The sequence below is a fragment of the Ranitomeya variabilis genome, chromosome 6 (assembly GCF_051348905.1).
Source record: "Ranitomeya variabilis isolate aRanVar5 chromosome 6, aRanVar5.hap1, whole genome shotgun sequence".
Classification (NCBI taxonomy): Eukaryota; Metazoa; Chordata; class Amphibia; order Anura; family Dendrobatidae; genus Ranitomeya; species Ranitomeya variabilis.
This window is the reverse complement of record NC_135237.1, coordinates 486,239,183-486,264,683: the sequence shown is the minus strand read 5'-3', so window position 1 is coordinate 486,264,683 and position 25,501 is coordinate 486,239,183. Positions and strand designations below refer to the sequence as shown.

The following is a 25,501-nucleotide window of genomic DNA, read 5'->3' as shown; positions in this document are numbered from 1 at the left end:
ATAAATGCAGAAGTGGTGCATATGTTTCTATTATACTTTTCCTCTAATTGTTCCACTCCTGGTTTTGGCTTACAAATACTGATGAAAAATCCTGACCAAATCCTGATGCAATCCTGAACGTGGACACATACCCTTACAGTTCCAACATTGTGACCATCACTGGATTTCTCATCCGCAGTCTCAATTTATGCTGCAGTTATACATCACTAATACCATCTTCAATGTCAGGGTGAAATCTACGATATATTTCAGAATTTGTGCACTAGAAGCCAGAGCAATAGCCAAAGAATTTATGCGGGTATTGCAAAAATTGCCGTCTAAATTCTGCAGCAAGTTCATCTAATGCAAACAGAGCCTTAAGAAAATGAATGAATTCCATGCATTTAGGAAATTCGTTTTTGGTGGTTTTTTGGTCACACACTTTATTAGGTCTTTTTCTTTTTATTATACAAAAATCTATAGAAAAACATCTAAAGCATGTGGTGTTTCCCAAAAACATTTTAAAAAAATGCAAATGCGTAAAAAGCCACAAAAAATGCAATGCATGTGTTGTGCATCATGATTTCTTATTGACTGCCAACTTACGATATACTGTAGTTATAGACCAAAAATGCCTGTAAAATCAGAATCTGATTCCTCAAGACCGACGGCTTTCATTGGGAAATGGAAGGGATACATTAAAAATGACAGAACACATTAACATTTTATGTAATAGAGACCTCTAAAGAAGCAGAGATTGGGACAATTAAAACAGAATATTTTACTAAATGAATATCTCCTGGCCTTGGATTTATAAAATAACTACAAATACTTATGGAATAATTGCTTTGGTCCACTGTAATTAAAAATTAGTTTTCCACGTGTTGGTGCATGATAGACGTAGAACAAGGCAAATATTTTTGCTAGTCAGATTGTTTTACTTAACATGCGATGTTAGAGTCTTCAAAAGAATTCCAGACGAACCTCTATACGCATTACTACCATGTAACAATAGGAAAAGCTGCTTTCAGTCCCACAATATTCCACAGAGTCCATTATCACTGGCCTTGCATTTGTTCTTCTGCTCTCAGCTTTACTTAATTAAACATACCTTGAACCGCATTTTCCCAAGAAAACACTTAACTTTCTTACATTCTTTACACAGCTCTGTGTTAATATCATCTTTAACAATCACTGTTTTCCTTGACGAGTCTCCAGTACCTAGTGGATGGACCCGTGGTAAATGTAAATGAATGATATTTTGTGCGCCCCTACCCAACATTCACCTTGAAAGATGAAAAAAACATTTATTAATTACTTTAGGTCATTCTGTACTCTATCTACCTGTCCTATTACCTAGTTTTCTTCAAGAATTAGCTATAAAGACCTTGAAAATATAAAGCAACTTCTGTGTCAAGTGGCACTCCTTAACAATCAATAGCAGGCTTCACCATGTTACACGTTATTAGCAAAAGCAAAATCAGGTTGTTGGAGATGAAGTATGTCGTCTTCTGCTTGGGAGACCAGAAAATGTTATGTGAAGTTAAGAAGTCGTGCATTTAGGATTAGGTATATATATATATATATATATATATATATATATATATATATATACACAGTGGGGCAAAAAAGTATTTAGTCAGTCAGCAATAGTGCAAGTTCCACCACTTAAAAAGATGAGAGGCGTCTGTAATTTACATCATAGGTAGACCTCAACTATGGGAGACAAACTGAGAAAAAAAAAATCCAGAAAATCACATTGTCTGTTTTTTTATCATTTTATTTGCATATTATGGTGGAAAATAAGTATTTGGTCAGAAACAAAATTTCATCTCAATACTTTGTAATATAGCCTTTGTTGGCAATAACAGAGGTCAAACGTTTTCTGTAAGTCTTCACAAGGTTGCCACACACTGTTGTTGGTATGTTGGCCCATTCCTCCATGCAGATCTCCTCTAGAGCAGTGATGTTTTTGGCATTTCGCTTGGCAACACGGACTTTCAACTCCCTCCAAAGGTTTTCTATAGGGTTGAGATCTGGAGACTGGCTAGGCCACTCCAGGACCTTGAAATGCTTCTTACGAAGCCACTCCTTCGTTGCCCTGGCGGTGTGCTTTGGATCATTGTCATGTTGAAAGACCCAGCCACGTTTCATCTTCAATGCCCTTGCTGATGGAAGGAGGTTTGCACTCAAAATCTCACGATACATGGCCCCATTCATTCTTTCATGTACCCGGATCAGTCGTCCTGGCCCCTTTGCAGAGAAACAGCCCCAAAGCATGATGTTTCCACCACCATGCTTTACAGTAGGTATGGTGTTTGATGGATGCAACTCAGTATTCTTTTTCCTCCAAACACGACAAGTTGTGTTTCTACCAAACAGTTCCAGTTTGGTTTCATCAGACCATAGGACATTCTCCCAAAACTCCTCTGGATCATCCAAATGCTCTCTAGCAAACTTCAGACGGGCCCAGACATGTACTGGCTTAAGCAGTGGGACACGTCTGGCACTGCAGGATCTGAGTCCATGGTGGCGTAGTGTGTTACTTATGGTAGGCCTTGTTACATTGGTCCCAGCTCTCTGCAGTTCATTCACTAGGTCCCCCCACGTGGTTCTGGGATTTTTGCTCACCGTTCTTGTGATCATTCTGACCCCACGGGGTGGGATTTTGCGTGGAGCCCCAGATCGAGGGAGATTATCAGTGGTCTTGAATGTCTTCCATTTTCTAATTATTGCTCCCACTGTTGATTTCTTCACTCCAAGCTGGTTGGCTATTGCAGATTCAGTCTTCCCAGCCTGGTGCAGGGCTACAATTTTGTTTCTGGTGTCCTTTGACAGCTCTTTGGTCTTCACCATAGTGGAGTTTGGAGTCAGACTGTTTGAGGGTGTGCACAGGTGTCTTTTTATACTGATAACAAGTTTAAACAGGTGCCATTACTACAGGTAATGAGTGGAGGAAAGAGGAGACTCTTAAAGAAGAAGTTACAGGTCTGTGAGAGCCAGAAATCTTGATTGTTTGTTTCTGACCAAATACTTATTTTCCACCATAATATGCAAATAAAATGATAAAAAAACAGACAATGTGATTTTCTGGATTTTTTTTTCTCAGTTTGTCTCCCATAGTTGAGGTCTACCTATGATGTAAATTACAGACGCCTCTCATCTTTTTAAGTGGTGGAACTTGCACTATTGCTGACTGACTAAATACTTTTTTGCCCCACTGTATATATATAATTTTTTTTTTCATTTGATAAATTGGGTAGATACCCATGTTATTTTAAGGGTCTTTTTTGCAGTGTGTAAAATAAAAATAAGAAAAAAAAAGTAAAAAATTGCTGCTGTCAATCCGAACTGCGGTTACTAGTCAAAAAAAAGTGTCCGATACATAAAAATATTTCTTACACAGCGCGGAACATATTTTTAAAAGTAAACTCAAAACTGATACCGCGCTTAGGTGATTTAGAGTGACCTATCTCTAGTGACAGGGATACGATCCAAGTAGGTGTGATGGTGAATGCAAATATCCCACTACAAATGGTGGTGGGCCCAGTACCTGACTGCTGAGCCACCTAATCACCTATGAGTGATTGCAAGATGCACTGAACAAAAATAGCCAATAAGTCGCCCTGTTCAACGTAGATGTCAGTGCACTGCGGCCCCCGCAAAAAACATGAACAATAATTCTGAAAAGCCCTTACCGTGTGCTGTATCTGGTTGGGTGTGCAGCTCTTCCTAATAGATGTCAGAGGAGGTGTGCGGTGTGCCGCAAGTAAACGTGGCGGATATGCACGCAGAGTATGTCTGCGGGCGACGGGTGGGCACACAGATAGTGGTCCTGCGTGACCTGTGTGGGGTATCGCTGGTAAGTACAGAGCCAGAGAACATCCCGGCCGGAGGCGTCCCTGGTTGCACTTAGAAACAAAAATGGCCGACGCTGACAAGCAGTGTGTGATGTCACAGGCCTACGGAGCCCCGCTGGGACCAAAAAGCAAACCAACGCGTTTCAAAGGGTAAACGCCCTTCTTCATCAGGGTTGAATTATTGTTCATGTTTTTTGCGGGGGCCGCAGTGCACTGACATCTACGTTGAACAGGGCGACTTATTGGCTATTTTTGTTCAGTGCATCTTGCAATCACTCATAGGTGATTAGGTGGCTCAGCAGTCAGGTACTGGGCCCACCACCATTTGTAGTGGGATATTTGCATTCACCATCACACCTACTTGGATCGTATCCCTGTCACTAGAGATAGATCACTCTAAATCACCTAAGCGAGGTATCAGTTTTGAGTTTATTTATTTGGTCTTTTCAGAAGTGGCACATGTTCTGAGGATACCAGCAGCTGGGTGATTATACCAGTCAGTCCCACAGACTCAGTGGGCAGCAGTGTTGAGCGCCAGTGGTACTGTTTTTAGTTACTGATCAATATTTTTAAAAGTATTTTAGTAATTCTTCATGGTCCCCAAAAAATGGGAAAAACAGACACTTATTTCCTTTTATTTTTTCCCCCGATATCTGCCGATGAAAGAATATGACAGTGACATAAAAATGAAGCCACATGTGTCACAAAAAAGACACAAAATTTACTTGCATATCCAAACTAGGAAACATTTTAGAGCTTTTAAAACCGTAAAAACTAAAATAGGCCAGGAATAAACGGCCCGGTCTTGAACCAGTTAAAAGAAATTCAAAACTTTGACCTTTGAAAATAAAACTGAATTGGGTTGCCTTTTTGTACAACTTTTTTTTTTTTTTCCTTTGATGGAGTTGTGTGAGGGTTTGTTTTTTTGCAAGCTGTCATTTATGTTGATACTATTTTGGGCTGTATTCAATGTATTTATCATTTTTATTGCATTTTTAGCGGGAGAGTTGCATCATAGGAAAAACTACAATTCAGGCTTTTTTTATTTAATTTTTTGGCATGTCACAGTGGAAAAATACATTAGATTTTATTAGTTCAAGCAATTATGCAAGCAGCAGTACTAAATATGTTATTTTCTTTTTTTACATCTTACTAATTACATTTCAGGAAAAAAAAGGGGGGGGTCATATTTTTTCACATTATTTATGTATTCTTTTTTCATTTGGAACAGGATAAGTAATATCTTGTACTCGGCCAGTGTATGTGTATATATATATATATATATATATATATATATATATATATATATATATATATATATGTATGTATATATGTATGTGTATATATATATATATATATATATATATATTATAAAAGAAATCCTGTCTAGACATTTTTCTAATGAAATTAGTGGCATGACAGTATACGTCCCAGTAAAACAATAAATATGATTCCCGTCTTGTTGTAATCTGACCAGTTAGAGCCTAGAAAACAAGGTTTGAAATCACATGTAAATTAGCATGGAAATGGGAAACACAAAACTTGTTTTAATTGCCACACTGGGAGCTATACCACTAGTTTCAGTAGTAAAATCGAAAAATTCCCGTTTAAGGCCATTGGACTTTTTTAAGACTGGACAAAAAAGTAAATCTTAAAATCCATGGCAACACAAGGCTCATTCATACAAATAAATACACAACAAATTATTGTGGAATAAAATTGGCCGTGATGTTTATTATAGGGTAACTTTATAATAAAAACAGCATAAAAACCAACTGAACAATTATCATAAATGTCCAAACATTCCATAGCTCCATTAAACAATCCACCCAGAGACTGGGTGATTTTCCCACACTATAACCATCATGACAGTGAAAATAATAGATCAAGGAGGGTGGGATCTTCATTCTTCAGTACACCACCTCAGAATGAGTGAAATTAGCCAGAAACTGGTTTAAATACTAGAGAAACGGCCCAGCAACGCACTGTCCACCAATGAACAGCCATTAAAAAGAGCGCCAAACAAACTGGTCTGAGCCAGAATATCCAAAAATAGCACCACTCAGTTGGCAACTCGCCTTAATATTAACCCTTCACTGAAACTTCAGCCACAAAACTATTCTTAACCTGTGTGGCCATGTGACCCCCCCTTTATTCCCTAATTCTCATTAGGGGGGGGGCTACCATGGCAACACAAGGCTCATTCATACAAATACACAACAAATTATTGTGGAATAAAATTGGCCGTGATGTTTATTATAGGGTAACTTTATAATAAAAACAGCATAAAAACCAACTGAACGATTATCATAAATGTCCAAACATTCCATAACTCCATTAAACAATCCACCCAGAGTGATAAAGCCCAGGCAAGAAACCCTCAAGGTCATCATGCCGATAGGAAAATCCATTGACTAATGGTAAAAATTTTTCCATGCTTTTATTGACCCTCTTACGAATTTTGTCCAGGAATCTGAATTCCGGTGTATCCCATATAAGACGAGGAACAATCTCAGAAAAGACAAAACCCGGATAAGGAAAAGATTGTCTAAGATTAACAATATCCGAACGCATAATGGCTAAAAGATCCAGGGTTTTCAATTTTCTGAGATCATTCCCTACTGCATGGAACACTACCAGATCTGGGAATGGAAATTGTCTAAAACATTTCTTAAATTCTGAAACCAAATTAAACCATCTTAAACCACAAACTCCATGCCAGAAGATCTGTGCCTTGGCAAGATCGAAGGACAAATTCTCAGAATAGCATCGTTGTAAAGCTCTCTTCTGGGCCCAATAAATAAAAGAATGGCAGATGACCCAAATTATGACTGGACCTAAAACGAAACAGAGATTAGTCATCGTATAAATCGTGCCGAACATACAACTTAAACCTCCCTGACTCCCATCTGCCTAATTGCCTGATTTGATGATCGCCAAGGCTGGCCCTAGAAGCCTCAGTAGCAGCTCCAATTCTAAAGGAGTGAGAAGTGATTTGAAGATGTTGTTTTCCCAAAACTCTCAAACAGTTCTTTAAAATTGAATTGAAAAACCGTAGCCGGTGAACCATCTTTATGCAGAAATAAAGGGCCGTCAAAATTAGGTCTAACAAGCAACCATTTTTTTATATTTGAAACTGGACATATAATAGGGTCTGAAAAGGAAAGAATCTTCAAACTTGATCCCCGTGCTAATTGATCCGTTTTGGATCTTTTAATTGAGAAAATAATAAAATCGACATAGACCTTCAAATCTAAAATCATCAATCCAGAGGGCTGAGATTTTTTTACTGGAAACCAATTCTATGCGGAGGGCCCCAAAAAATGCCAAGCAAAAAGCCACATAAAATAATAAAACCTCATCGGAATTCGAACACATTTGGCTTAAGGCTGAGCAAAGGTCTTTCAAAAGTGAAAAAGAAATCGGGCGTCTGTTGTCTGGATGAAAACTACCTTTCCTGAAGCCTTTCAGAAATTGCATAATCGGAAAAAGAGAAGCTAAAGACGCTTCACCGAAAAGCCTATGAAAAAATGAAACGCCTGCTAAGTATTTGGTAACAGCAGAATAGGATAGGCCTCGAACAATTAAAGACTCCGCAAATTGCAAATCAGAAATGGGGCTAGCTACTTTGGGATTGAAATTATTTAAATTACAAAAATTAAGCCACAGTTTCCATGCGGCCGAATAACTGGCCCATGATCTTACGGATAAGGAGTTTTGAATAAAATGAGGGATCAAATCGGAATGACTTCCCAAATAAACTGGGGAAACAGCGTCTCCTCCGGATCCGCATCGGGTACCTGCAAACGAAAGATCGACCAATGACGTTCACAGAGGGCATCGGTTGCACAGCTCCACTTGCTCTTGCCAAAACTTGCTTTAAGCCAAATGTTACAATTAAGACATTTCAAGACCAGTTGTCTTAAAATGCCAGCAGCCCATTTGTTTTTTGATGATAAAGTGTTAATTGAAAAAATAACACCTTGGTCCGCTGATAGAATATTTATTCTCGAATTTTGCATGGATGACCCCCATAAGGCCACGGATACAAAAATAGAAAAAAGTTCCAAAACCATATTATTTCTAGTTACCCCGCCGGTAACCCAAGAATCAGGCCATCGCTGAGAGATCCAATGTGATGAAAAAAGAATACCGCAAGCGGAAAAACTATTCACTGAAAAAACAAACAGAAAAGAGTCAGAGAAATAAAAATGAGACTGCCAACAAGATTTGCCATTAAAATTGAAAAGGAAAGAAAGCCAAATTTTGGCATCCTCCTTTAAATCTGAACCGATTCTAATATGCGAGTTTGGGGAAGAAAAACCTCTTGTAGCGTCATAAAGGCGCCTTGAAAATGCGCGGCCAATTGGGATAATCTTTATTGCAAAATTCAATAAACCTAATAAGGACTGTAACTCTTTTAAAGTAATTTTCTTTTTAGCGAGAAAATTAAGCAAAGCAGCACGCAATCTAATAATTTTTTCTTCAGGAAGCCTACATTTCATTGTAGAGGAATCCAAAATGATCCCCAAAAATTCAATAACTGTAGATAGCAAAACAGTTTTTTCATCAGCAATTGGGACACCAAAGTGCCTGCACATGCCAATAAAAATATTCAGCGTAAGTAGACACTTTGAAGAGGAAGGGGGGCCTATAGAAAGGAAGTTATCGAGGTAGTGCAATATACCAACATCCAAAGATTGCATTTCCAGAACCCAGTGTAAAAAAGATGAAAAGCTTTCAAAATAAAAACAGGAAAGAAAATCCCATAGGAAGACACTTATCAAAGAAAAATTTATTATCAAAATAAAAATCCAAAGAAGAAAAACCGTCAGGGTGAACTGGAAGAAGCCTAAAAGCGGATTTAATGTCGGATTTTGACATTAAAGCCCCGAGAACGAAATTTCATAATATGTCAATTGCCACATCAAAAGATGAGTAGGTTACCGAACAAGTGGCTTTATCTACCTCATAATTTAATGAAGCACCAAGTGGATATGACAGGTGGTGAATAAGGCGAAACAAACCAGCCTCTTTATTAGGAACTACTCCCAATGGAGAAATTCTGAAATTGGGGAAGGGAGGTGAAGTAAAAGGACCATCTACCCTACCCAACACAAATTCACCATAAATTTTTTCCCTAACAACTTCAGGGTGAATAAAAACAGAATGTAAATTTTTAACGATCTTGCAGCCAGACCCCTGGAATGGAGGAATGAAAAATCCATTTTGAAAAACACGAAAAAGCAAATCACTAATCATTTGATCTGGGTAACGGTTTAGCCAAGAAGCCAATCTTTCCACCATCACTGGGGTCTGAGCCTTTTGCGTTAGCATCTTTAGATGAGGACTGAGCTGATTGCTTTTTAAAACATTTGGAAACTGGGTGTGAGTTTCCACAAAAGGAACACTCGTGACGGAACCTGCAACTACTGCCCCACTTACAAACGGAGTCATTGAAAGCAAAGCAGAAGCCTTTTTTAGGGATGGTTGTGGATAAAGATCTATTAGAAAAGTTTCTTTGAGGAAGCATCAAATTGAGCCATAATCCCACATCCTTGCTACCCCAATGCACTTCAGGATGTACCACCAGTTTTTGACAGAAAGCTTTGTCATAATTCGGCCAAGCAAATCCGCCAAAATTCCGGTAAGCCTCCAGAATAATGTCCACATGCTGAAATAATTTGCTACACAAATGTGGGAATTTCTCGCCAAGAACAGCAGAATATATAGAAAATGCTTGAATCCAATTATTGAAGGATTTGACAGAACCGCGCCTATTATCATCGGGCTCTGATTTATCATCCTTCTTGTCTATTTTACCCAGCTGTTCTCTGCGAGGAAGAAGTGAGAATAAGTCCACATAATGATTGCTCCATATGAGCTCCTTCGTAGAAAGACTCAGATGGAAGCCAAAAGGAGAGAGTTCACATATGAGGGCCTCTTTAAAAGTATTTCTAGGAGGCAAAGAAACCAATGTGGCATCATTAGATAAATCTATAGGAGGATTTAAAGGGGAAGACTTAAAAGCTTCCCCTAAAGCCTCAGAAAGGACATTCTTTAGCATGTATTTTAAATCAGAATCACCAAAAGATAACGATACAGGCAAGTTCTCACCCCTTCCAGGTCTTCTGTCATCAGGAGGTACCTCAGTAGTGCAGCCTGCGCTCAAGCCCTCCATGGTAGGCGAGCGCATCTGCGTGCTGGTTGAAGGAATGATGACTTCATCGCTGACCTGGTTGATTCATGGTCTGGAAGGCGCTGTGTGGTGGGTGCTTGCTGCAGGAGAAGGAGCCGCCTGTGGATTCAAATCTGGCGCCGCAGCCGCAGCGCTTTTACACCCACAGTGCATGCTTGACATGGCAGCGGCTCCTGATGACGAAGCCGGCACATCTTCTATTCGCTGCGGGAAATCTCGTGCCGGACTGCGAGACTTCCGAGAAGAAGGCGAGCAGGACTTCCTGTTCGGCTGGAGCGTGATGTCACCAACGATGGGGAGTATGCGGTTCTGGGCTTCCTCCTCCTCTTGCCTCTGTGAGATCTCGGCGGTGACAGCGAAGAAGGTGTTGGCTGAAGCGGCGGTGAGCACAGGTCAGCAGGAGGAGGGAAGGCTTCCGAAGCTGCTGGTATAGGTTTTACAGCGAAGCAGCTTCTCAGCCATTCCGCTCCATCCTCTTCCCCGGCCCTGGCTAATATCTGCTGAAGTAAGTTCTCCATGACGCAGGTATTTTCTTTCTTCAGTACCTCACCTCAGAATGAGTGAAATTAGCCAGAAACTGGTTTACATACTATAGAAACGGCCCAGCAATGCACTGTCCACCAATGAACAGCCGTTAAAAAGAGTGCCAAACAAACTGGTCTGAGCCAGAATATCCAAAAATAGCACCACTCAGTTGGCAACTCGCCTTAATATTAACCCTTGACTGAAACTTCAGCCACAAAACTATTCTTAAAGGGAACCTATCACCCCGTTTTTTTCGGTATGAGATAAAAATACTGTTAAATAGGGCCTGAGCTGTGCATTACAATAGTGTAGTTTGTGGACCCCGATTCCCCACCTATGCTGCCGAAATACGTTACCAAAGTAGTCATTTTCGCCTGTCAATCAGGCTGGTCAGGTCGGATGGGCGTGGCTTCTTCCCCCAGATATTGCGTAGTTTTCCGTTGGTGGCGTAGTGGTGTGCGCATGTCCAACGTCCCCAATCCTGCACGGGGGGGTGAAAATAGCAGCGATGTCCGTTATTCCATTGGTGGTCGGTGGGCGCGGCCATCTTCCTTTGGCCGCGCGTGCGCAGAAGCGGCGCTCTGCTGGCCGCGGCTTCAGGAAAATGGCCGCGGGATGCCGCGCGTGCGCAGATGGAGATCGCGGCGGCCATTTTCCTGAAGCCGCGGCCAGCAGAGCGCCGCTTCTGCGCACGCGCGGCCAAAGGAAGATGGCCGCGCCCACCGACCACCAATGGAATAACGGACATCGCTGCTATTTTCACCCCCCCGTGCAGGATTGGGGACGTTGGACATGCGCACACCACTACGCCACCAACGGAAAACTACGCAATATCTGGGGGAAGAAGCCACGCCCATCCGACCTGACCAGCCTGATTGACAGGCGAAAATGACTACTTTGGTAACGTATTTCGGCAGCATAGGTGGGGAATCGGGGTCCACAAACTACACTATTGTAATGCACAGCTCAGGCCATATTTAACAGTATTTTTATCTCATACCGAAAAAAACGGGGTGATAGGTTCCCTTTAACCTGTGTGGCCATGTGATCCCCCCTTTATTCCCTAATTCTCATTGGGGGGGGCTACCATTCTTACTCTTGTGCAATGTAAAAATAGATTGAAGGATGTTTTAGATATTTTATTCTTAGTTATAAGAGAGCAAAAATATGTTGAGATCCAATAATAAGATGGATGGAAACATTCATAAAAGTTATTTGAGAAGTATGAAGAGCCAATAAATTAAATAATATTGGTATTGTTCTGTCTAGACACACTATGTATATATACATAGAAAGAAATGTGACTCCATCATACATATTATATGTGATCGGAATTAATCCAATGTCCCTCCAGCCTAAAATGAAACTTTCACATTGCTTGGTAGGACATGTTTGATGTCTTTTACTCTAAGGTTTAGTGTTCTCTCCTCCACATGTTCCAGAGCCTAGGCATTACAAAATAAAAGGTGATTATCAAACTCAATGTTCTATGGGTTTATAGTTTGTTCTCCTTGCCTACTTTGTCAATTACAACTAGAGATGAGCGAATATGTTCAGAAAATGATTGCCATTACATAAATTCGGCACAAATCGGATTTGTGATTGGTAACACAAGCATTTTTCTTAAAATCGGAAAAAGTCCGTAACATTCGGTAAAAGTGCAGGAAAATAATTGCGATGCTGCTAAAGTATTTTGAAGTAGACGATAGATATAATAAAAGCTGGCAATTCATGTGCCGCTTACAGGTTAGAATAGATATTTACATGGTGGGCCATTTATATGGATACATCTGGGTGGGCCATTTCTAAAGTTGCATCGAAAATGACTGACTTGAAAATGGCCACCATGGTCATCATCCATCTTGAAAAGTTTTCCCCATCCCATATACTATGTGCCAGAAACAGGAAGTTGATATCACCAACCATCCCCATTTTATTTAGGTGTATCCATATACATGGCCCAGCCAGGTGTATCCATATATATGTCCCACCCTGTATACATAGATATATAGATGACACACATATGTATGTGTATTACATACATAGAAGAAAAGTCGGCAGTTCATCTGCCATGTACTGTAAAATCACAGCAGGAGCTGACAGGATGGAAGAGATGTATTACATATAGTAAATAGAATAAGTAGATATACAAAGATGTCTGTGACAAATATAATTTGTATAAACATAAGGATGAATGACCTCGGGGAGATCAAAACATTCAACACCGCGGAGACACCATCACGTGTTTCTCAACGCAGTGATCCAGAACACTGCCCCCATCCCTTATGGGAAATATGCAAATGCATGTAGAAAAGCCGCGGAGACACCATCACGTGTTTCTCAACGCAAGCAATGAATAGCCAGGTCTTTCACCGGGAAGGAACAACCACGGGAAGGGCAGCATCCAATAAAGGAAAACCACCTATGCCAAAACATGGTATCCATCCACAGACATCTGTCAGACTTTACTGGCTATTAGAATTGGGGACCCTAAAAAAATGACATAAGGTCCCCCTGTAATAACCAGCAAAGGCTATGCAGACAGCTGTGGGCTGATATTAACCCCTTTGACCTCGGACGGGATAGTACGTCCGAGGTCAGAACCCCCGCTTTGATGCGGGCTCCGGCGGTGAGCCCGCATCAAAGCCGGGACATGTCAGCTGTTTTGAACAGCTGACATGTGCCTGCAATAGTGGCAGGTGAAATCGCGATTCACCCGCCGCTATTAACTAGTTAAATGCCGCTGTCAAACGCTGACAGTGGCATTTAACCGGCGCTTCCGGCTGGAAATGAGCGCATCGCTGACCCCCATCACATGATCGGGGGTCAGCGAGGCTTCTGCATGGTAACCATAGAGGTCCTTGAGACCTCTATGGTTACTGATCCCGGCTAGCTGTGAGCGCCACCCTGTGGTCGGCGCTCACGGCACACCTGCATTTCTGCTGCATAGCAGCGATCTGATGATCGCTGCTATGTAGCAGAGGTGATCGAGTTGTGCCAGCTTCTAGCCTCCTATGGAGGCTATTGAAGCATGGCAAAAGTAAAAAAAAAATAAAAGTTTAAATCACCTTCCTTTCGCCCCATTCAAAATAAATCAAGAAAAAAAAATCAAACCTACACATATTTGGTATCGCCACGTTCAGAATTGCCCGATCTATCAATAAAAAAAGCATTAATCTGATCGCTAAACACCGTAGCGAGAAAAAAATTTGAAACGCCAGAATTATGTCTTTTTGTCGCCGCGACATTGCATTAAAATGTAATAACGGGCAATCAAAAGAACGTATCTGCACCAAAATGGTATCATTAAAAACGCCAACTCAGCACGCAAAAAATAAGCCCTCAACCGACCCCAGGTCATGAAAAATGGAGGCGCTACGGGTATCGGAAAATGGCGGTATTTATTTTTTTTTTTTTTAGCAAAGTTTGGAATTTTTTTTAACCACTTAGATAAAAAATAATGACCTGGAGAATCATAATGGCAGGTCAGATTTAGCATTTAGTGAACCTAGCAAAAAGCCAAACAAAAAACAAGTGTTGGATTCCACTTTTTTTTGCAATTTCACTGCACTTGAAAATTTTTTGCAGTTTTCTAGTACACGCCATGCTAAAACCAATGATGTCGTTCAAAAGTACAACTTGTTTCACAAAAAATAAGCCCTCCCATGGCCATATTGACGGAAAAATAAAAAAAGTTATGGCTCTGGGAAGGAGGGGAGCGAAAATACGAACACGGAAAAATGGAAAATCCCAAGGTCATGAAGGGGTTAATAGCATAGGATGGGGCCATGGATACTGCCCCCCCAGGCTAGAAACATCAGCTCTCGGCCAGCCCAGAAAAGACATATCTCTAAGATGTACCAATTCTGGCACTTAGGGCTCCTTTCCACTTGCGAGATAAACGTCCGTGTCTCGCATGTGAAAACCAAGCTCTGGTGCCGGCACTCAGGAGCGGAGCGTGCAGCTCCATGTGTTGCTATGCAGCCGCACGCTCCGCTCCAAAGTGCCGGCGCCACAGCTGGGTTTTCACATGCGATACACGGACGTTTATCTCGCAAGTTGAAAGGAGCCCTTAGCCTCGCTCTTCCCATCTGCCATGTAGCAGTGGCAAGTGGGGTGATATTTGGGTGGTTGATGTCACCTTTGTTTTGTCAGGTGACATCAAGCCCCGAGGTTAGTAATGGAAAGGTGTCATTAAGACACCCCCATTACTAACTCCATAGTCACATTGTATGAAAATACAGACACCCAGAAAAAAGTCTTTTCATTAAAAAAAAGACACAGACTCCTTTAATAATCTTAATTAGACCATACTTACGACCTCGACCATTCCCCCGATGCCCTCGTCATCTGCGAAAGAGGTAAAAAAAACAAACAACAAAATTTCTCACCTTTCCTCATAGATGCTTTTAATCCATTTGTAGCTCTGCTACATATAGATGGCAGGCTGCATGGTTGCATGATGCGAACATGCAGCCTATTATCCAGTAGACACTGAGCAACGTGCGCTCAGTGTCTGTGAATTGCTATTCCCTGCCTGAGGGCACCGCGAGCGTGAGAAAGTTCTGCTCGCAGTACTGTCAGACAGGTCCAGGGAGTTCACAGACAATGAACTCACTTCACCTTTCTGACATCAGCATGAGTGCTGTGGGAAATTTTCCCACGGCGATTGTGCCGATGTCACGTAGGTGAAGTGAGTTCACTGGCCGTGAACGCGCAGGACCTGTCTGATGGCACAGCGAGCAGGAGAATTTTCTCCATTGTCTGACGCTCCCGAGGTAGACAATGGAGAATAGTGCACTCGTGGGGAGACTGCAGACTTTTCCTTTTAGACCAGACAACCCCTTTATAGATTTTTTGAGTGGTAAACAAATTAATAATAATAATCACTCTTCCTAATCACCTGCAGGTCTGGTACTAGCTCTTACATGGCCCATGCTAGTCTGTGCTTCCTTGTCCTGTCCTTGATAACATAGAAATGGGGCAAATTCCCACTCAATCAATCGTTAACTGTGGCGGGTCACCTTTGTGAGTGTGAATAGGAAGTACAGACCAGTGGGGACCAAGTGAGCATCAGGACAGGACCTATGGGAAATCAAGAATTTATTTTGTTTCCATTTTTGCACTGCTTCCAGGACTTCCTTTATTCCTTCCTTTATATATTTATTTCAATTACTATATTATTGTCTGCAAATATAAAACAATGGAAAACAGTAAGTGCGATAAAAGAGAAAAAATAATATTGTGGTATTTTTTAACCCTAAAGATTCTGACTATGATTCTGATTCTGATTATGAATAATATTGTAAGAGCTGCTTAACTGCAGTCAAAATGTTTCTCTGTAAGTTGAGGTTTAAGAAAATAATAGTTTTGAGTTTTTTCAACATTTCTTGAGATATTACATTTCTGAACTTTTACTTTAGAGTATTCTTTTCCTATATATGATCGGCAATGGCACAACATCTTAAAGCATTAGAACAAATTTTTGTTATATTCCAACATATGAATTTCACAAAAGGACAAAAAGCAATCACTCACAATTCAAGACATGTCACTACCAGAATAAAGTATTCACCTCTTTTAAAAGTACATCTTGTTCACTCTCAGCTGTTATCATGTGGGTTTCAATTTTTCCCTGTAATCGGCCATTTTTTTCCAGCGTCTCTTGCTAAAGATGTTGGAGTTGTTTCATTTCCTTTCTCTGTTCAATTATTGCCTGCTCCAGTTTCAAAATCTTTCAACAAAAGAATATAGAATTAGAGATTTGCTGCACCCAGTTTGCCTAGATAACATGAAAAGCAGAGCAGAGCCATCATGAAACAGACTAAATCAATAGAATATAATTCATCGGTTGGCTGGAAATAATCATATAGATTCTGTAAAGTGGGGGAAAAAAGTACAGAGCTATTTCCTTGTTTTACTTGAGCTTGTTATTGTGATTAACAATTAACTTGAAAAATAAGTATTTTTATTTTTCTGTAGCGTCAAGAAAGATTGATCGGGATTGACATTGCATAAGGATAATTTTTTTTCTTAAAATGTCACAGTACATTGTGGTTAGATAAATCACAGATTGTATTCACTGTACAGAACTTACTCTGCCTGTACAGATTTCTATGTTCAAATTTGCTCTTAAAGCCCACAAACATATTAGTCAAACGTTGGCTGAAACTTGATGGAATCAAGGGGTTCAGCCGACAGTCCAATGTGTAAAAAGGGCCCCAGACAGAATATTGTTGGGGAGGCAAGGATCTCGAACGTCCTCTTTCGGACATCCAATCCTTATGTTGTTCAAGTGATAAGCCTCTACCAGAGATGTCTAGCATTGGGTTTCTCATTAAACAACACTATAGCACTTTACAGAGTGAGTACTCAAATATGGGAGAGACGGGCAAAATAGCCATTGTGCAGCTGACAACTTTCTAAAGTGTATGGGAGGCTTTAGGCTACAAAGCAAAGTCAAACATTTTTACAAATCTTACAGCGGGAAACAGCACACTTAATATTGCTCAGGTATTGGGACGTAATCACAGAACCATCAAAAGTTTTGTTGCAAATAGTCAACAGGGTTGAAAAAAAGTGTTGAGAAAAAAAGACACATGTTAATTGCCAAAGATTTGAGAAGAATCAAATGTGAAGCGACCAGTAAGCCATCATCCTCCAGTGCTGTCATATTCCAGAACTGGAACCTCCCTTGAGAACTATGAAGTACAAGGTGTGTGTTTATAGATGGATGATGGAGTGATGAATGAGGGAGGTATGCATGGATGAGGGAGGGATGGATGGATGCACACAGCACATTATACTCATGAATGTAGAAGCCTTTTCCATCTAGGTTCATCCAATCCGCTAAAACGGGTGGACATACTGCATATTCAGCCGATGCAACTACACTGGGGCCCCGGCAGTGTGGCTAATAATGAGAGCAACCTGGCCTCATTATGTGGTCCCAGGCTCCAGGGGGCCCCTGGCCAGATTGCTCTCATGTGCGGCGTGTAGGGAAAGATCCCTGGAGCTCTGCTGCCTACAAGAGAAAATGGCAGTGGAGCTGCAGCAATCCTGTCCTGCTTCCAGCCCACGCTTCCTGTCTCACACAGGACAGCAGTCAGCAGCGCGGCTGGATGACATAATCATTCAGCGCTGCCGTGGCTGTACCAGAGAGAGGAAGCTGTTGGCTTTGCTGCGGCTGCAGGAGAGCATGCAGAGAGGTGAGAGGTGCTGTATGTGTGTATACATACATGTGTGTTTGTAGAGATGAGTGGTGGTGTGTGTGTGCATGCGTGCGTAGCACTGGAGGGAACGTGCAGAGAGATGAATGGTGCTTTGTGTGTATGTAGGAAAGGGCAATCATGGTTGTGGGGGAGAAGGCAATGATGGAGGTGGTGGTAAGGACAATTATGATGGTGGTTGAAAGGGCAATAATGGGGTGGTGGGGATGAGGAAATGATGGAGGTGGTGGAATGGACAATGATGGGGGAGGAGGAAATCATGGAGTTGGTGGAATGAGCAATCATGGGGGAGACGACAATGATGGTGGCAGTGGAAATGATGATGAGGGTGGTGGGGAAGGAGGCAATGATGGAGGTGGTGGGGAAGGAGGCAATGATGGAGGTGGTGGGGAAGAAGGCAATGATGGAGGTGGTGGGGAAGAAGGCAATGATGGAGTGGTGAAGGAGAAAGCAATGATGGAGGTGGTGGAATGGGCAGTGATGGGGAAAAGGCAATGATGGTGGTGGTGGAAAGGACAAAGATGATCGTGGTGGAAAGGGCAATAATTGGGGTGGTGGGGGAGGAGGAAGTGATGGAGGTGGTGGAATGGGCAATGATGGGGGTGGTGGGGGAAAGGGAATGGGTTGTAGTGGAAAGGACAATGATGGTGGAAAGGGCAATAATGGGGGTGATAGGGGAGGAGGAAATGATGAAAGTGGTGGAATAGGCAATGATGGGGTAATGGGGTTGAGAAGGCAATGATGGAGGTGGTGGAACTGGCAATGATGGGGTGGTGGGGGAGAAAGCAATGATGGGGAGGGGGAGAGGACAATAATGGGATGCGGGAGGAGGAGGACAATGAGGGGTGTAGGGGATTGGGAAGGGAGGAAGGGGGACTTATAATGGATTTAGGAACAGAGGGAGGTAGAGGAAGACATTATCCTTACAATGTTTAACACAGTCCCTTAGTATATAGTGTACTCACTTATTATGTATAGCCAGTCCCTTAGTATATAGTGTACTTGTTTATTATGTATAGCGCCATCCCTCAGTATATAGTGTCACTTTTTATGTATAGCACAGTCCCTTAGTATATTGTGTACTCACTTATGTCTAACACAGTCCCTTAGTATATCGTGTACTTACTTATTATGCTTAACACCATCCTTAGTTACATAGTTTCCTCTTTTTTTGTATAACACAATTTCTCTTTTTACATACCATCCTCTCTAGTTATATATGGTGCCGTCTCTTATTATATAGCTTCCTCTGTTGTTATGTACAGTGCTGTCTCTTACATAGTGTATTCTTGTTATTTTTGTTATTCACAGTGCCCTCTTTTATTACATAGTCCCTTCTCTTGTTAGATATAAAATGACTACTGATGGAGGAGTCGGTGACAAGACTACTAGTCCATCAGCTGCTCCTTTAGAAAAGAAGCTTTCCCATGCTCCATCCGCCATCATTGCATTATATATCTAACAAGAGAGGACGGTATGTAATAAAAAACAGGGCTCTATATAATCTAATATGTAATGGACAGTGCTGTACATAGCAAGAGAGGGCACTGTATAAGGGACGGCAATATACATAATAAAGGATAGTATGTAATAGTGTGTGGCTATATATATATATATATATATATATATATATACATATATATATATATATATATATATATATATATATATATATATATATATATACAGTTATATGAAAGAGATTGGGCACCCCTATTAATCTTAAGCTTAATGTTTTATAAAAATTGGGTTTTTTTTGCAACAGCTATTTCAGTTTCATATATCTAATAACTGTTGGACACAGTAATGTTTCTGCCTTGAAATGAGGTTTATTGCACTAACAGAAAATGTGCAATCTGCATTCAAACAATTCTCATAGTCATGTGTTTTTTAGCAAACTCTATGCAGGCTTTCATATGTCTTGCACTGAGGAGAGGCTTCCGTCGGGCCATTCTGTCATAAAGGCCCAACCGGTGGAGGGCTGCATTGATAGTTGACTTTGTGGAACTTTGTCCCATCTCCCTACTGCATCTCTGGAGCTCAGCCACAGTGATCTTGGGGTTCTTCTTTACCCCTCTCACCAAGGCTCTTCTCCCACGATTGTTCAGTTTGGCTGGACAACCAGGTCTAGAAATACTACTGGTGGTCCCAAACTTCTTCCATTTAAGGATTTTGGAGGCCACTCTGCTCTTGGGAACCTTGCATACTGCAGAAATTCTGTTGTAACCTTGGCCAGATCTGTGCCTTGCCAAAATTCTGTCTCTGAGCTCCTTGGCCAGTTCCTTTGACCTCATGATTCTCATTTGGTCTGACATGCACTGTGAGCTGTGAGGTCTTATATAGACAGGTGTGTGCCTTTCCAAATCAAGTCCTATCATTTTAATTAAACACAGCTGGACTCCAATGAAGGAGTAGAACCATCTCAAGGAGGATCACAAGGAAATGGACAACATGTGACTTAAATATGAGTGTCTGAGCAAAGGGTCTGAGTACTTATGACCATGTAAAAATTAAGTTTTTCTTTTTTATTAAATTTGCAAAAACAAAAGACTGAAAAATTTAGAGGGGTCTGAATACTTTCCCTATCCACTGTGTGTGTATATATATATATATATACATAGCTTTGTCGCAATAAAAGGAGGGGGGCCCAGTCACATTTCTTGCACGGGGGCCCCAAGCTGTCAGTGTCTGCCCCTGCACTGAGTCATTCCTGAGCATGGGGAGGCTGGGGCAGGAGGCAGGCAGAGGGTCTGGCAAAGACATGGGGCGGTTATGACAAGTTTCTGCCAGACAGGAAAACTCTAGTCGGGGAGTGAGCAGCTTCTTCAAAATCAGGAGACAGCTGCTCACATGACTGTGTATGATATCCAAGACACTATGCAGAATGCTGACAGGGAGTTTATTACAAAATGTCAGCGTTCTGCATCCTAGGTACACACACAAATTGTACAGAAAGCCTGGACAACCCCTTTAAATCAAAATACAAAAAACATTTTTGCAATCATTTAATAAAAATAAAACAGTTATTTAGTTTATTTCAAAGTAAAGGATACAAAAACTACACGTAATTGTGTCACCCATATTTTCCAGAGTACAAAATTTACACAGTATTAAACCCTCATCAATGTTGTAAAGGCAATGATAGACTTTTTGGTTTATCCTTCCTCAAACCAGGAAAATATAATCAAAAAGTCATATGTACCCTAAAATGGTACCAGTGAAAATAAAATATAATGGGTCTTACTATACAGTTACACAAAAAAAAGTTATTGTTTTCAAGTATTATGCATTGTGCAAGGGTAGCAAAACATTATATTATAACAGTATATTATTCCTTCTATATTATTTCAAAATACTCTTTTTCGGTGATTACTTTGTATCTCCGGTCATACTGCACCCAAACACACAGATGATACACCATTTGAAAGGTAAACTTGCCCCCTTCAGCAAGAAAATAGCCAAGCAAACTACACATCCACGATGTGATCACAAAATACACTTTAAACATTAATTCTCATAAAACTGCAGTAAGGAAAATTACCTGCAGGTGGCACCACACTACCCCAAAGTACACTACCACAAAGCTGCAACAAATCCTAACATTTGCCTTGGGGGTTTTCCAGTTAGCCAAACTCCTTGCCCATCTGATTTCAGGCAGGTACATATAAAATATTTGCTACATATCTGGAAGTAGAATAAAAGTAAAACATTATCTGTTTAAGACTTCAGCTTTAAAACTGAAGATATAAATTAATGCAGCCTAAAAGGGACCGGACAGGTTCTGAACCATTAGATTTTTCATATTATTGGAAAGTCATTGAAAAGTCTATCTTCCTTCTAAGGTTGCAGCTTATTGGTGACCTGGAGTCACCTCTGGTTCCAAGTAAAAAACTGCAGCGTTGACATAACTCAGACTGTACATTGTTTCCCGATGAGAGAGATTGGTGGAAACAACCTTGGAAAAATTGAAAAAAAAAATCCAACCGTAGGGGAAAAAAAAGGTAAAATAATCTGCAGGTATTATTTTTTTTTTTAAAGAGATAGTCCCAATTATTATACAATGGTGTAAATGCGCTCAGTTATGGGGTCAATTCTCCATCATAACTTTTACTGCCAAAGTGGCACTGCTGTACAGGGAGCTGCTCCGTTCACATACATAGGGCTGTGTTGCACTTCCCTACACTGCAGATAGATGGCAGTGCTGCTGTGGAGGAGAAAAAATGCTGCTGCCCCTGTTTTTTTTTGCAAGGTCTTGACAATCAGACTCCTTCTGATCAGTAAGTAAAATACCAATATGTTTAATGTTGAGGGATCTCCTTTAATTTTCCTGCAATTGCCTGCGCCCCTGACAACCAATGTGCGAAAATTTTGCACCGGCCTACTAGATAGATATTATTGTAAAAACTTGTAGAATAAAGTAAAAAATCTATTATCAGAAGATTTGTATAAAAAGATAATGTATATATTATACTGTGATCCCTATACAAATAATATTTCAAAATGTAACAAAACTGCTGTTTTTTTTACATCTCCCCAACCAAAAAAAAAAAAAAAAAGTAATTCATTATTTTATTTTAATAAGCTATTGCTATGGAAAGATAAATTAGGAGATTAAAAAAAGTTTTGTGTCTTTAACGTTGTAATAAAAATTGCCATACATGTACATCAGTGCGGGGAAGGTGGGGGCGTCTGTGTGATGAAAGGGCTCAGGAGCAGGGCCGGATTAAAGAGGTGGGTGGGCCGGGGCATTTCAAGGTGTTGCAATATATAATGCAAAAACGCAAAATATATATATATATAGGGCTGCTGCCGCTGCTGCCGGGCTGTGTATATCAGAGGCTGTTTACCTGGCTGTATATATCAGAGGCTGTTGCTGTGCTGACTGTAGAATAGAGGGGCTGTATAAAGTGTAAGCACAGCACTATACTGTAAACAGGTCCACACTATATACATACAGTATCAGCGTCGGACTGGAGTACCTTGGGGCCCACCAGAGAAAAGTCATTCTTGGTGCCCACCATGCAGTTATATAGACATAATATATTATATACTACACACGGGACACATCCTGTATATAATACACCACACGGGACACATCCTCTATAAACTACACCACACGGGACACATCCTCTATATACTACTACAGAGATTGACAGTAGCAATTAACATGCACCGTACATATAAAGCAGATGTCATGAAGGAGTCTAATACCTGAGGACCCCTTCCCCACTGTGTCACCTAATTTCCTGAAGGTCCCCTTCCCCAGAAGAGGCCACAGGAATTTCTGTGACTGGATGGGGGCCCACAGGAATTTAGGTGATACAGTGGGGGAGGGGGCCCACAGGAAGTTAGAAATTTACTGTGTGACCCCCACACTCTATGTCACCTTTAGACTGCATGGGGGCCCCCTCCCATAACTGCCTCAGTGGCTGGGAAACTAGTCATGCTGCAGGCATTATATATTTTACTTACAAAATTTTACAAGTCACACCACTGCAGTCATAAATGTTCCTCTCTCTGTTTCTCCATAGGACACTGTGCTGCTTGAGCAGGACAGCCAACCAATCACAGCTCCTTGCCTGAGCTGTGTTGTGAGGTCACAGGAAGAAAACTAATGCTGATTCGCTGAATTTCAGCCAATCAGCATTAGACCACCTCTGTACTCGGTGACTGCATTGTGTGTGCTTGTGTGTCTCCTCAGACTCAGCCTCACACAGCGAACAGTCAGCTGTTCTTCTGACTGTGCTGGCTGAAGAGAGGTCGGCACTCCACACACAAACACACACACAGGCTGTGCACTGCTGTTAGGCTACGTTCACATTTGCGTTGTGCGGCGCAGCGTCTGCGACGCAACGCACAACGCATGCAAAACGCATGCACAACACAGCGTTTTGTGATGCATGCGTTCATTTTTTGCATGATTTTTGGGGCAGAAAAAACTGCATCATGCAGCGTCCTCTGCACCCTGACAGTTGCGCCAAAATGACGCATGCGTCTCAAAACACAAGACAACGCATGTCCATGCGCCCCATGTTAAACATAGGGGCGCATGACGCATGCGTCGCCGCGGCTGCGCCCAAAGCTGCGCCGCACAACGGTAATGTGAACGTAGCCTTAGAAGGTGATGTGAAGGAGCTGCTGTGCGGCTGCACTTCACATCATTTGTACAGCCTGCTCGCTGCTGCTGGGTCACTAAGCGTGCACCACTCAGTGCACACTGTTAGTGTGCAGAGCAGGGACTATTGAAAGAGGCAGGGGCTGGGGGCAGGCCCTGGCCCACCGAAGGATCATTCACCAGTGTCCGGGTCTCCCGTTGCCCCAGTCGGACCCTGTACAGTATACACAGACACACTGTAATGCAGGATATAGTGTGGATTTATATATACAGCATGGTACTGTGTAGGACAGGAGCTGCAAGAAAGATACACAAACCGACACACACACATAGACACACAGACAGACACACACAGAGAGATCATGCTCACCCACCGCAACACTGTGAAGACTGAACCACTTCACTCTGGATCTTCAGTGACTGAAGATCCAGAGTGAAGTCCTGCCGTGCTCTGCGGTGGAGAATCCTCTTCTCGGGCCGACATCGTGGCTTCGCCTCCTTCCTCGAAGGTAGCTGAACAAACTCCCATCTGATCTAATCTGAGGGAGCGATCATATAGCTGAATAGGTAGCACCTAGAAGCTTCTGTTGGGATCGGAGAAGGCTGCCGCATGCCATAAGCTAAGCACTAGGTACAGGTACTAAGGAAGTTTGGCTAACCAGGTCAGTGGATGCTGATGCAGGTGCCATAATTCTGCTGTTCTGCGCCACCCCCTGAGATGTAGGACCGTAGCCAGGTCCCAACACTTTCAATAGTTTCTCTTTTGTTAAATGTTCCTTATCATTAGAAACGGTTCACAGCAAAGAGAGATGTGTATTTTACTTGTTTTGAGATATTTATCCCTATATTGGTGGGAGGCCCCTGCTTGGTGGGTGGCCCAGGCCCCTTGGGCCCACCCCTAGATCCGGGCCTGCTCAGGAGATGAACCTTCATCACACATATCTTAGCTGGCAGCAGTGTGTAAATGCAGTGGAAAGAGCTGAGTTCCGATTGCTGTTGTTAACCATTTAAATGCCAATATGAATCTCTGAAAGAGGCATTTAAGCCCATAAGACTTAATTGCCAGTAATTGCTACCATGCCATGGCAGGCTTCTATCACTACCACCTTTGGTACTCCTGTATATATAGGTTTACTATATTCCGCAATGATGTGCTATTACAGTATACAGTAGAGGTGATCGATCACCGATTCAAGTTCGCAAAGAGAACTAAAAAGCAAGGTTAAAAAATGTAAAAAAAAATTCATTTTAAAATATTTTTATTTGATCTTTCAAATAAAATATAATTGAGAGAATACAAGAAGAAATCAGAATTGTATAAACAATATACAGCAGTTTCAGGAGGATAGTACAGTTTTACCACTTATCAAATGGTCATCAGCGTAGACCGTCATTGATATAGTACCACCAAACATTCTTAATCCATAGAAAAATTCTATAAAAAATACATAAAGTGAATGAAAAAAAATAAACAATCCCACCCCCATAAATATAAGAAAAAATATTCAAATCACATAACTTTTCATCCTTCAAAAATAAAGTTTAGCAAAAAAACAACAACAAAAAATATTTGTATTTGGTTTTGCCGCATCTG

The 25,501-nt window shown here is 41.4% G+C and overlaps 1 long non-coding RNA gene across 1 annotated transcript; it reads right to left on the bottom strand.

Moving 5' to 3' along the window:
- Positions 1-896: 896 nt before the first annotated feature.
- Positions 897-23,392, bottom strand: LOC143782814 (uncharacterized). The gene is made up of 3 exons (XR_013217053.1): positions 23,265-23,392; positions 16,139-16,297; positions 897-1,200 (listed from the first exon to the last, which is right to left on the bottom strand). It is a non-coding gene; the product is annotated as an uncharacterized LOC143782814 (long non-coding RNA).
- Positions 23,393-25,501: the final 2,109 nt, after the last annotated feature.